This window comes from Delphinus delphis, chromosome 5, assembly GCF_949987515.2.
Source record: "Delphinus delphis chromosome 5, mDelDel1.2, whole genome shotgun sequence".
Classification (NCBI taxonomy): Eukaryota; Metazoa; Chordata; class Mammalia; order Artiodactyla; family Delphinidae; genus Delphinus; species Delphinus delphis.
This window is the reverse complement of record NC_082687.1, coordinates 52,892,557-52,905,093: the sequence shown is the minus strand read 5'-3', so window position 1 is coordinate 52,905,093 and position 12,537 is coordinate 52,892,557.

The window sequence follows — 12,537 nt, the reverse complement described above, 5'->3', positions numbered from 1 at the left end:
AGGACACGGGGAGGGGGAAGTGTAGAATGGACTTGAGGACACGGGGAGGGGGAAGTGTAAGCTAGGCCGAAGGGAGAGAGTGGCATGGACATATACACACTACCAAATGTAAAATAGATAGCTAGTGGGAAGCAGCCGCATAGCACAGGGAGATCAGCTCGGTGCTTTGTGACCACCTAGAGGGGTGGGATAGGGAGGGTGGGAGGGAGACACAAGAGGGAGGAGATTTGGGGATATATGTATACATATTGCTGATTCACTTTGTTATAAAGCGGAAACTAACACACCATTGTAAAGCAATTTTACTCTAATAAAGCTGTTTAAAAAAAAAGGATACAACGATTATTAATCTTCTTGTTATATTTTAATAATTATATGTGTTTGTGTGTGCCTGTGTGTGTGTGTATTGAATGTACAATTATTTAGATATTAATCAAGAGTCACGGTATTACTTGTAATAGGCTCAGCATGCTGTGGTAATAAATAGTCCCCCAAATATTAGTGTCTTATGTAATAGAAGACTATTTCTTACATGGCTTTACATTCTGATACAGGTGTGTTATATGACTTTCATGTGCTACCTCTGGACCTCAAGGCATCCAAAGTCCCAGCATCAGGATAAGAGAGAGTAAGGGGACACATGAAACTTCTTGTGGTTAATTGCCATAACCAGATAATGGCACACATGATACTTCTCACTGTCCATTTGTCAGAATTAGACATGTGGCTCCATCCTACCTTCATATAAAGGAGAGAATGGAGACTTTACTCTCTCAGGAACCATAACCCTATGTCTAACTGTGATATATAGTAGCATTGGTATGTGTGTTTGGGGGGCAGAAAGAATTTGGAGAACAGTCAAATGGAATTAATACAACTTTTGGTTTAAATTTTGAGTGACTAGATTCAAATTTTATATCTTCTGATATGAACCTCTGAAACGTCTTCCTCCTAGAACATTGATTTGTATACGTCTTCAAATGAATCAAAATTTTATTCCATGTTCTTTTACTCAAGTGTTTGGTTCTACTATGATGTCATCTGTGGATTATATCATGTACACTAAAGAAAATGTATAGCAACAGTAATACCTTTGGAATTTGAATTTCTTTACTTTTCCTATTAAATCTCTTTTACAGGCATATAATTTATTGTTGTATTTTATTTCATTTCCTGAGGCAGTAAAGGCCATTATTTTTTGCTTGCTTTTCTTAACTTTTATGTCTCTGTTTTTACTAGTATCACATATGCTATCACACCCTTTACCACTCATCTAAACATAGCCAATTCTTTCTGTGAAAGACCCAAGAACAGCAAATCATAGACTAAGTAACATAGCTAAAGTAAAAGAACTTACCTTGCTATTCCCTGAACTCTGCTCCAAAGATATTCATTCAAAGAATAGCTTTTTAATCTCCTTTGTGCCAGGAATTGTTCTAGATACTAGGAACATAGGTGTGAACAAAAATAAAAATAGCAAGAGACCTACTCTCATTGAAATTACATTACAGTGAAACTAGGCAGAAAATAAATAAATGAAAATTTATTTCATTTGAGGAAATTAGGGTAAAACAAGTGCTAGAAAAATAAAACATGGTTCTGTGAGAGAGAGTTTTGAGGGATTTCTAAATAATTTGACACAAAAATTAAGCAACTGCTAATAATATACTTGAGTGTAGGAGCACATTTTCTGACTTCTCAATGAATCAGAGAGGAGGCTTTAATTGGATACCTCTTCAGATTTTCTTTCTTATATATGATGTATATTTTAAAAAAATATTAAAGTCATGTGGGTCATTCAGAATGCAAAATGCAGTAAATCTCAATTATTCTTATCCATTGACCAAGAAATTACCTTCACTTCATTCCTTTTATTCAATGAATATTTTTGATTATCTATTACAAGTCATGCATATAATAGAGGTGCTGGGGATAAACATCTATGACAATAAGACCAAGTTCCTCTCCTCGTGCACATATATTTTAGGGGTGCACTCAGGCAGTTAACAAATAATATGCAGTAAAATATAGATATTAAAGAAACTTATAAAGAAAAAAGCTGGCAGAATGACAGAGGGAGAGAAGATACATAATTTAGGGGGTCAAAGAAGTCTTCTTTGAGCAGGTGAGGTTGGTCAGAGAGCTGAATGGTGGGAAGGAGTAAGTCATACAAAGCTCCAGGAGAAGAATACTCCCGGAGGAGTGGCTGAAATTGCAAAAGCTGTGAAGTAGAACAGAACCTGCCAAGCTCAGAGAAAAATCCAGAACACTACTGTGGCTAGAGTGGGTGAACAAGGGAAAGAGAAGTAGAAGATGACCCGCCAAAGAGGTATGCAGGCCCTGTACATTGATAAGGACTTTTGTACTTTGACTTACAACCAGAAAACATCAGAGTGTTTTCAGCAGAATACCACCCAATAGCCCATCCTGCTTGGAAATATGTGAGGTTTTCATGCTGAACTTCTTCACTTTCCAACCCAGACAAGGAAATACAATTCTACACACACACCAAAAATAATTATTAATATTTTGTCTAAAATAAGAGGCTTAGATAAGAATATAGAGTCATTTAATAACACAAAAGAGATGCAATAGAGTCTGACATCTTTTCAAAGCATATCCTTGGAAATTCTGCATTTTGTTTTCAAGGACGATTAATAAATGTCTTCATCTCAAAAAGAAAATTACCAGTTTGATATTATCTGACCCACCTGTAAACATACCAGTGTGATATCAAGTGACTTACCCAATACCCTGAAAGTTACTGGAGATGTGTTTGGGGTGTCAGAAGATTTCCCAGGGAGCTTCTCCTCTCTGTCAAAAACTTCTTCTGCACCCACAAACTTCATTAATAGTCTACTTCTAGGAAAGTTTGAGCTGGGAGTTTTATCCTGCCTGCTCGTTATGCATGACAATTGTGTAAAGGTTTCTGAGCCTAAAGCAGAGGTTTAAAAGGTAAACTTAAGCCTTCATAGCAGACAGGACTGACACCAACACTACAGAGTGAGCAAAGACAGAATATATTTGAGGACCCAGAATTAAAATCAGAAAACCATATGGAAGAATATTATTCTATTCATTAGCATAAACATTATATTTCTATTTTTCCTTAGTATTTAAATGATCATGGACATGATCAAAATGATCATCATATTGACCACCTGACCATAGAACAGACTCTCCCTGATTCCCTGGTGATCAGTATACCTCAGTTTTGAGCACACTATTAGCAGATGCAAGGTAACTTATGATTTACCCCTGAATGTAACAAATCAACTCTAAATTTCTTTGTTTTTAAGTTTTTAATACACTCAGATTAAATGTGTGTAATAGGTAGCATAATAAATTGGTTTGGCAGTTACATAATATGGATGCTGGAATCAGATAAAATAGGTTCAAATCCCAGATTCTGTAATTAAAAACAATGTAGCTCAAGGCAAATTATTTAATTTCTCTAATGATGATTTTCTCAACTAGTACTGTAGCAATACTATTGCCTAATGGAGTTGCAAGTATCATGTGAGATTATGTTGCATATCTGCAAAGTATTAAGTATCCACTAAATTGTTAATGTTGTGACATTTTACGAATCAACAGGATTTTCCCTCCAAAAATTGTCTTTGCTGTATAAATAAAATCAAACAGTTGTATATGGAAAAATATTCATTTGTGGCTTAACCCTCTGACTTGTCTACAATATAAAACAAAACATTTTCAGAAACAGTTTAACATCAAATTACTTCTGCTCTTCCAGAAGAATAGGCCTTTAAAAACAAACATTGGCTTGCCCACTGTTTCCAGGCATTATCTTTGATGCTTTCATATAAAATCTATTTTTTAATAATAAACAGAGGATAAACATTATTCCAATCATCCTTTACTCCTCTGTTTGTCACATGCCACATATGAGATCATCAGTAACTCATAATACCACTACCTTCAAAATATATCCAGAATCCAGTCACTTGTCATGATCTACACTGCAAGTACCTGGGTTACAATCACTATTATTTCTCACCTGAGTTTCACAGTAGCCCCCAACTGAACTGCTTGCTTCTCCTACCCTTTTAGAATCTATTCTCAACACAGTTGCAACAGTAATTCTTTCAGAATAGGAACTATATCTTGTTGCTAAGAGAGCACATATCAAGTTTTCTCACTACATACACACAAATGGTAAATAAATGAGAGGATAGAAATGTTAATTAGTTACATTGTGGTAATCATTTCACCATGTACATGTATATAATATTATCACATTATACACGTTAAATATATGTAATTTTTATTTGTCAATGTTACCTCAATAGAGTTAGGGGAAAAAGTTGCAGTGAAATTAAGTAAAAGTCTTTCTGCAAGTAAATGTCATGCCTGATAGTAAAGGAGGAGAAATTGTGCTTAGTTGGTTGTAATTGTGGCTAAAATCATCAAATAATTATGGAAAGGAGTAGATTCACTCTAATAAATTCAATAGAAAATCAGGACAATGCACATGAAAAGGGAATTCAACTATGATGTCTGCAAATCCTTTCATTTCCCTCCAATCATGTTATTAAATGTTCATAGGTACAAATGAATTTTCACATTAAAAATATGAAATACTAGTGGGAAGCAGCCTCATAGCACAGGGAGATCAGCTCCGTGCTTTGTGACCACCTAGAGGGGTGGGATAGGGAGGTTGGGAGGGAGACACAAGAGGGAGTGGATATAGGGATATATGTATATGTATAGCTGATTCACTTTGTTATACAGCAGAAACTAACACACCATTGTAAAGCAATTATACTCAAATAAAGATGTTTAAAAAAATTTGTAATTAAAAAAAACATGAACTGTACTTCTTTGTATTGTCTAATTTCAACCCCTGCTACCTCATTGTAAGCTCTGTTTCTATCACAAATTCTTACTGAAGAAAGAAAACAAAGCCTCCAATGGTGGCTCTAGAAAAATCTCAAAAGCAAATTTCATACTTTAAGTAGGGTGTTATGGGGAAGAGGTACAACCCACCACTTTAACTTTGTGCAATATAATTTCAAATACTTACGGTAATCAGTGGTCCGATTTTACACGAACCCAAAGATCTCAGTGCTTTACCCTATATGCAAAAATCAATTTCCCAGACATTTAATTATTTCAATTGTTTCTCCGTGATGCCCTATAAATCTCCAAACACCTCAAATTACACATCTAGACACAGTAATATAAATAGTTGGCATTTATTTGCCTAATTTAGAATGAAATGATGCTTATTTCAGGATAGTTGTTCTTTAACTCCACCAACCCTAAGGGTCAAGAAAATTACAATACACAAAGGACAATTTTTAATGATGTCATCTTTGGGAATAATTATAAAATAGTCAAATGTCTTTAGTGTCCCCAGGCTCAAAAACCTATTCCCTTCTACCCTAATAAATGTTCACACTCATCCTATTCTATGCCTATCTAAACCTGGTCTTTCAAAGACACCTTAACAAATATGAGTGACCTTTTCCAACCACTTCTCTCTGGGGGCGACCTGCACTTCCATCTCTAACCTTCTGAGATTCTAGGTCCTTAGCATGTACTCATTTAGGTAAATGATTAAGCATTCTTTGTCAAAAAGCAGCATTTAAAAGAGCTCAAAACTTTGATATAAAAAGGCTGCATTTAAAGAGTTCAAAAGTTCTAAAAATGAAATCATACTCTTGGAGAAAATTCTGGCAACAGTGAGTAGCTGATAAGCTCATGGATGAAAAAAAAGAATCTGGCTCTTGAAATTGCCAAGCCACATAAACAAGTGACAAAAACCCAAGTGACAACTATGCCTTTGGGTATGTACACAGGTGACTGGTCTCTGGTCTGTCCTTTTAAGCTTTAGTGAAATCAGTATCAGCACTGTCCACAGGACACTTTGAATAAGCCGCTGAGTTTATCTGAGGTGAATTCAGCTCTCCTGACTTTTCCTCATGACTTTGTTTCCCTTGGCTTTTCACTGGTTGACAAACAGCCTGTCTCTCTTCTTGTTTGTGAATGTCGTTATTGATTCTGTGGTCACATTTATCTTCCTTGTACTAAACTAGTCCCTGGTATATGCCTTGAGTAAATTTGTCCTTTGTTGCCATAAATGACCTTAGTCTATGCCCTTCTTAGTGGAATTCTTATGGAAGTTGCATACACTTCCTAATGTTGTCACAGCCATTGAGGAATCATTTTGTAAGCTTCTGAGTTGGCATTGAATCTCCTCTAGCATTTAACATTCTAAAAACCTGTCCCTTTAAAATATATATATATATATATATATATATATGTCTAGATTTTAACTGATTCTCACTGCAAGGGATACCACTAGGTTGCCTTATCTTTCGAATGGTCCTATATATTGGCATGACTTAATAACCAGTAAAAGTCAAACAAATGGCGCCTGTCCATCACGTATTGGATTTCAACAGATACAGAGCTCTTCTGACAGAAGCAGTCTGAATTTTTTTCTGATTTTTACACCTCCATACTTTACATACAGAAAAATACCAAATACACAGCTACATTTATGATTACCAGTGAGCTCCATAACCACAAATCCATCCAGCAAAATTTGGCCCTTAGCCTTAGCCTCCATAACCTACCTCATATTCATCAATATATCTGGCTGGCTAAAATTAAATTTGAGTTACCTATAGTTATTTGGAATGCATTTTATATGGTATGGATCTTGCATGACTCAAAAATATAGGATGTAGCATGATTAATTATATTTTTCCTTAAGAAAGAACGAATTATACAGAAGGAAAAAAATCTGTTGTGTATAGCTGATGAAGAGAGCGCCCTCAAGTGGTGACATGTGGATACTGCAGGCATTAAGACCTGACCTATAAAGACCTAACCTGCTTTATAGCTGACAGGTTTATCAAGTCATGGGTCCATCCTCTGCCCACTGCAGCCATTACTAGTTAAGTTAGCCTTAAAATCTATCTCAGTACAACTTGTTAAGTAGCTATATGCAGTCAGTTGTGACTGGCACTTAAGATATAATTTTTGGTCCTTTAATTAACCACAGAATCATTTAGATAAAATACCCAAAGGTAATCAGATTCACCAGGAACTTACTAGTAAGACTCATGTGTTCAGGTTTCTGATTTTATATTTCATTCAGTAATTTTCTTTACATTTTAATAATTCTGTGTTAATGATTTGAATGTCCGAAAACAAACAGATAGGAAGAAAAACTTAATTCTGCAACTAAACCACATCACCATCATGTGTTTTCTCTCTCCTCTCTCTCTCTCTGTATCACACACACACACACACACCATGTTTCAGCATCATTTCATTTAGGGATCTCTTAGCCTAATAACTGTAGTTTATTCTTAACAAGACAATCTAATGATTTTTATTCTGTCATCACCCATCTACATACAAATAGAGTCATACAATTTGTAGCATTGCTAGTTCTATGCATAGTTCATAGATACTGAGGACTCACATCCTAAAGTAAAATTATTGACAAAAAATATAAAAGTATACATTCGTGAATGGGAACACTTAACTAGCTGTTAGTATTTCAAGAGTGAAGTTGTAACTAGAAATCTTAGAGAACTGAGAGCGTCAAGACCATCATTAGATCAGTGGAACTCAAAAATTGCTGAGACATCAATAACAGAATTATAGAACTTAAAGTTCAATGGGAGACTGTGAATGGTCACTAAATTGATTGTCTGTTACAGAAATTGAGCACCAAGAGTTGAGAGGTTGAGATGAGTGAAGTGGAAATATTAGCAACATTAATAATGGTGGTTACAGCATCTATTTAATGAGTAACCATTACATGGGTATCAGACAATGGTAAAGTACTTCCTGTTGATGAAGGGCAAGGAGGACCGATGAAAGATGCAGAACACTCCAGATTGGTAGATGGCAGTTTTAATAAGAGAGAGAACTTACATACAAGGCTTGTCTTGGGTGCCACAAAACCAGTAATCTCTTCACCTGCCCACCAGAATCTTAAAAGCCTATATAAAGGTCTTTAATTGGGTTCAGTCACGTATACTGTTCAGACTGTCTTGACAACACATTTCTCTCTCAAGGCTGCATCTTTGAAAACAGTTCTGGTTGTGGGGACAGTGAGCAAAAGGTACATTCCAAGGACAGGGGAGGGGACAAGAAGCCTCTGATTGCCTGGGCCCAGCTTGCTGGTCAGTCATCACATCCTTTTGATGACTTCCTCCAACACAATAGCTCCACAAGGCAAATATTATTAGCCTTATTTTACAGATCATAAAACTAAGATCTGGAAAGATTACATAGTTCACTTGAAGTCACTTAGGTAACATATCACAGAGATAGGATGGTCTATGGACAATGGAGTTCACCTGGCCATGAAATAATAAAGACAAGCTAACTTATGCTGCAGTAACAAACAACCCCCAAAACTCGGTGGCTTGAAACTCAAGATTTATTGCTCTCTTACACTACATATTTACTGTGGATCAGTTTAAGTTCTGCTACATATTGTTCTCACTGGGGGAGTCAGGTTGAAGAAACACATATTGACGGAAAAGTTACCATCTATGACATTGCCAGTAGCCACAGCAGAAAAAGAGAGTGCTGAATTATCTAAAAGCTTCCAGCCAGAAGTGACACATGCTATTTCTTGCTCATATTTAATTGGCCAAAGCAAGTCACTAAATTTAAGGGCTGGAAAGTAGAAGTTTACATATGACCAGGAGGAGGAATGGAAATATTTGGTAGACACTACTAATGTCTAACACATGTACACTTTGCTTAATGGATGCCAGATGCCAGATGCCAACAGGATGAAATCCAAGCATGTTTATTTGTCTTAGAAAACCCAGTATGATGTGGCCTCTGATTATCTGCCATACATCATCCCATCAATTTCCCACAGGAATCCTATATTCCAGTGATCTCAAACCAGTAATTATGCCTCCAAACTATCAAGCTATGTCATGCCCCATGCATTTGTACATAAGGTACACTTTGGGATTTTCATTCCACTTATATCTGCCTGATGAATTTCTCCTCTTCTTTCAGGACCCAGCTCAGGGTTTTCTTGTGCTATGAAGGTTTATCAGCACACTCCACCCCTGACCCACATGTGCCAGGGCTGTACCTCTATTCTATCCTCATCAAACAGTATCACACTCATTTGTTTACATGTTATTCTCGTCTATTAGACTGTAAGTGTTCTGAGTGCTATATCTCTGGATCATTGCTAGTACTCAATAAATAATGTCTGGATGAAGGAATAAAGTCATCTGTATTTTAATAGGGGATACGAAGATTTAGCAAAAAAAGTATATCATAAGTATTAAACTGTCATTAATAAACCAGGGAAGGTTTGAAAAAAATATAGGATGGTAGGAGATAGGCATATCAGCAGTAGCTTTTTATCCTTTACTGTTAAAACTAACAATTTTTTCTAAGTAACCATTTTTTTTAATGCAACCTGGTGATTTTATACTGGAGTGGAAGGTCACATATATATGAGTAGTTTGTGAGGCTTTTTCAAATGATTGTTATCGATTAGAGACTTCTCCCTAGAAAATCAGATGTTTCAAGTTTCCCCTATAATGATTTATTGAGAATTATTACCTTGGTGAGCAATGAATTTTCTCATCTAGTAACATTTATTTTCTGTAGATATGCTGGAGATAAGTATATAATTTGTCCCATTTTACAGAAAAGGGAACAGGTTCAGAGAAGTTAGTTAACTTGCCCAAATTACACGGCTGGTAAATGGCTGAAATGGGGTTCAAACTCAAGATTTTTGATGATGAAGCCATGTTATTAATAATTCCATTTGTATAATAAATGCAGTAGATGTAGTAAATAAATTTATCATACTCATGCATTTATGATGTTCTAATAAATCACCTTATGCTATGTTTTATCAGAGCGTTTTCCTTTTACAGTGTTTTTATCCAAAGAGCATTGATAAGGTATAAACTTCAGGTTTTATCACTTATATAGGTGATAGTTTGGAACTTACAAATTTTTCTGGAATTGTAACAGCTGTGGTTTTTGCCAAATTCTAGGGCCTTTTTTGGGTCTGGTGCTGCATGGTGGTTACACATCTAGAAATCTTATGACCATCCTACCTACCCCAGCTGTCACATGTCGTTGGGTAGACTATGCCCTTGAAATCTTTGGTACTTTTGACATTTAAAGGAAAAAAGCAATGCATTTGTTTTCCAAGAACTTCTCCTACCAAGAATTTCCTAATAGCACAATGTGACTGCCAAGGTTTGTAAAACACATTCTCCTAAATGCACACAATTAGCCCCAGGCCAGATTTCCATAGTTATTCATTCATTTGGACTCGAATTGTATCCATCTGTGAACAAAAAAATTTCTATCTGAAGGCACATCTAACCTTTGAATCTAAATCTAAATCTATGAAATATAGAACTAGGAACTTTTTTCTACTATCCAACATAAAGAAATTCTATATTCCTTTACAGAAAATTTTTTCAAAATTCTACTTAGAGATTACACTTGTTTATTCTAGCTTTCAGTGATTTCCTAGGCTTAGAATTTGCTTGAAGGCCCCGAGCAAATGCAAGTTGCTTATTTCAACAAGTCTTCTTCACTGGGGCAAATAATTAACATGACTGCTCAGTGAATTTTACCTTACAGAGAAATCAGGATGAGCAATTACTGAATGAGCAATTACTGAAGAAGGAGTGTCCAATTCCTGCTGTCTTTGCAACCAACAGACCACGCTGCCTCAAAATTATTTCCCACAAGTCGTTTCATTCACATTGGTTTTTAGGAGAGTCATTTCAACCCAACCTAACACTTATTCAAAGCCCAGGCTTAGACAGCATGAATGTTTCTTGGTAATACTTTTTCATCCATTCATACCTTCAGGGTTAGAACTTATTTTGCAGCATTTTTATTGTAATTACGTGCCTTAAAGACATTATTTTTTAACCTTTGCCTGGTAAGCGACAGCCTAAGAAAATGATACTTTCCACAGTAATGTAAAATAGGCATCACAACAGAAAAGAACACATTAATAATAAATTATCAATGAAGGTTAAATTTCTTCAACTCTTATGTATGCATGGATGTTACAATAGGATACAAAATAAGACAAATACTTTGTGGAAATGTAGGTTCATAATCATCAGACCCATGACAAAACATTATTCAATTCACTGAGATTTTTTTAAATGTGTACATATATGAAACTGTAAACATTAAGGTTATGGAATAAGTCTTTAATAAATTTCCTGCCTTAGTGTAGTATGGTTGTTAACAAGAGTATTTTGGAGTTGCATAGGTCTTAGTTCAGATCTTGACCCTGGAACTCATCAGTCATGTACCCTTGGGAAGATTTCAGAATCTCAGTGATCAATATTTTATCCAACTTTAAATGAGAGTATCAATATCTACAGCTAAAGATTGTGGGATGATTAATACAATTTTGATGTATGTAAATAAAACACTTAGTATAACACCTTGCACAATATATATGTTAGTAAGCAATATTTTTGTTCTAATTAACATCATCATTCAGAAATAGGGGCTGGATGCAATGCTTTACAGGAGTTTGCAAGTAAATGTCTGCATGTATGGTATACATATTTATATATGGCAAAAGAGAGAATACAAGAGGAAGAATATGCTCTGGAAGGTTATAGCACATATGTTCAGAAATTTGATGAGGTATCCAACATAGTAATAAATTTAATTTCAGAAAGAAAGTAGAACTCTATGTAAATAATATTACTAAAACATCCAGTTAAGCAGATACCTTATGAAAATACAATATTTGTGTTTCCACAGAGTTTCTATATTTCTGAAAGCCGTCCTGATGAGGAAAGTTGTCTGTGGCACTGGTTTATTAGTTCTTGGCTTATGCTGCCTTAAATAATTGTTTTTGCAGGTGGAAAATCTTCTTGGAAAAAGAATAGGGAAAATCAAACTTCCTGCACTGAAATGTGACCAGAACAATAAGCAATGTTATTAGGTGACCTTACCAGTTTGTAATCTCAGCTGAGAGCACTTAAGCTGTATACTGGAACAATAATCTTGGATATATTTCCTCATGTCAGAATGAGTCTCTTAAGACTATTAAGGAAGCAGAAATAAGTTGTCTGACTTAGTATCCCTTTCTTAGAAAACTCCCAAATGATCTAAGGCAAGCCTCTGAAAATTCAGAAATCAAGACATATTAATTATAACAGGATATATGTCAGGGATTATATTATTCAAGACATCTGGGGCATCTTCAACAAATAATGAGAAGGAAATTTTAATCAAGAAAACCGTGATACTTATTGAATGTATCTCAAAAGTACATGGGAAAAAAACTATCCAATGTCTTCATCCTGGACAAACACATAAAGAATGGTATAGAAATAAGTATTTACTTTAGAAAGAAACCTGGGTTCAAATTTAACTCTATCACTAACAAGCTATTCCACCTTGGGCAAATTACTTAATATCTCTGAGTCTCAGTTTCCTTGTAAGTATAATGATGATAATGATACTTTGTAGATTCTTATGAGGGTCAGTTGAAAAAATGTACTCAGA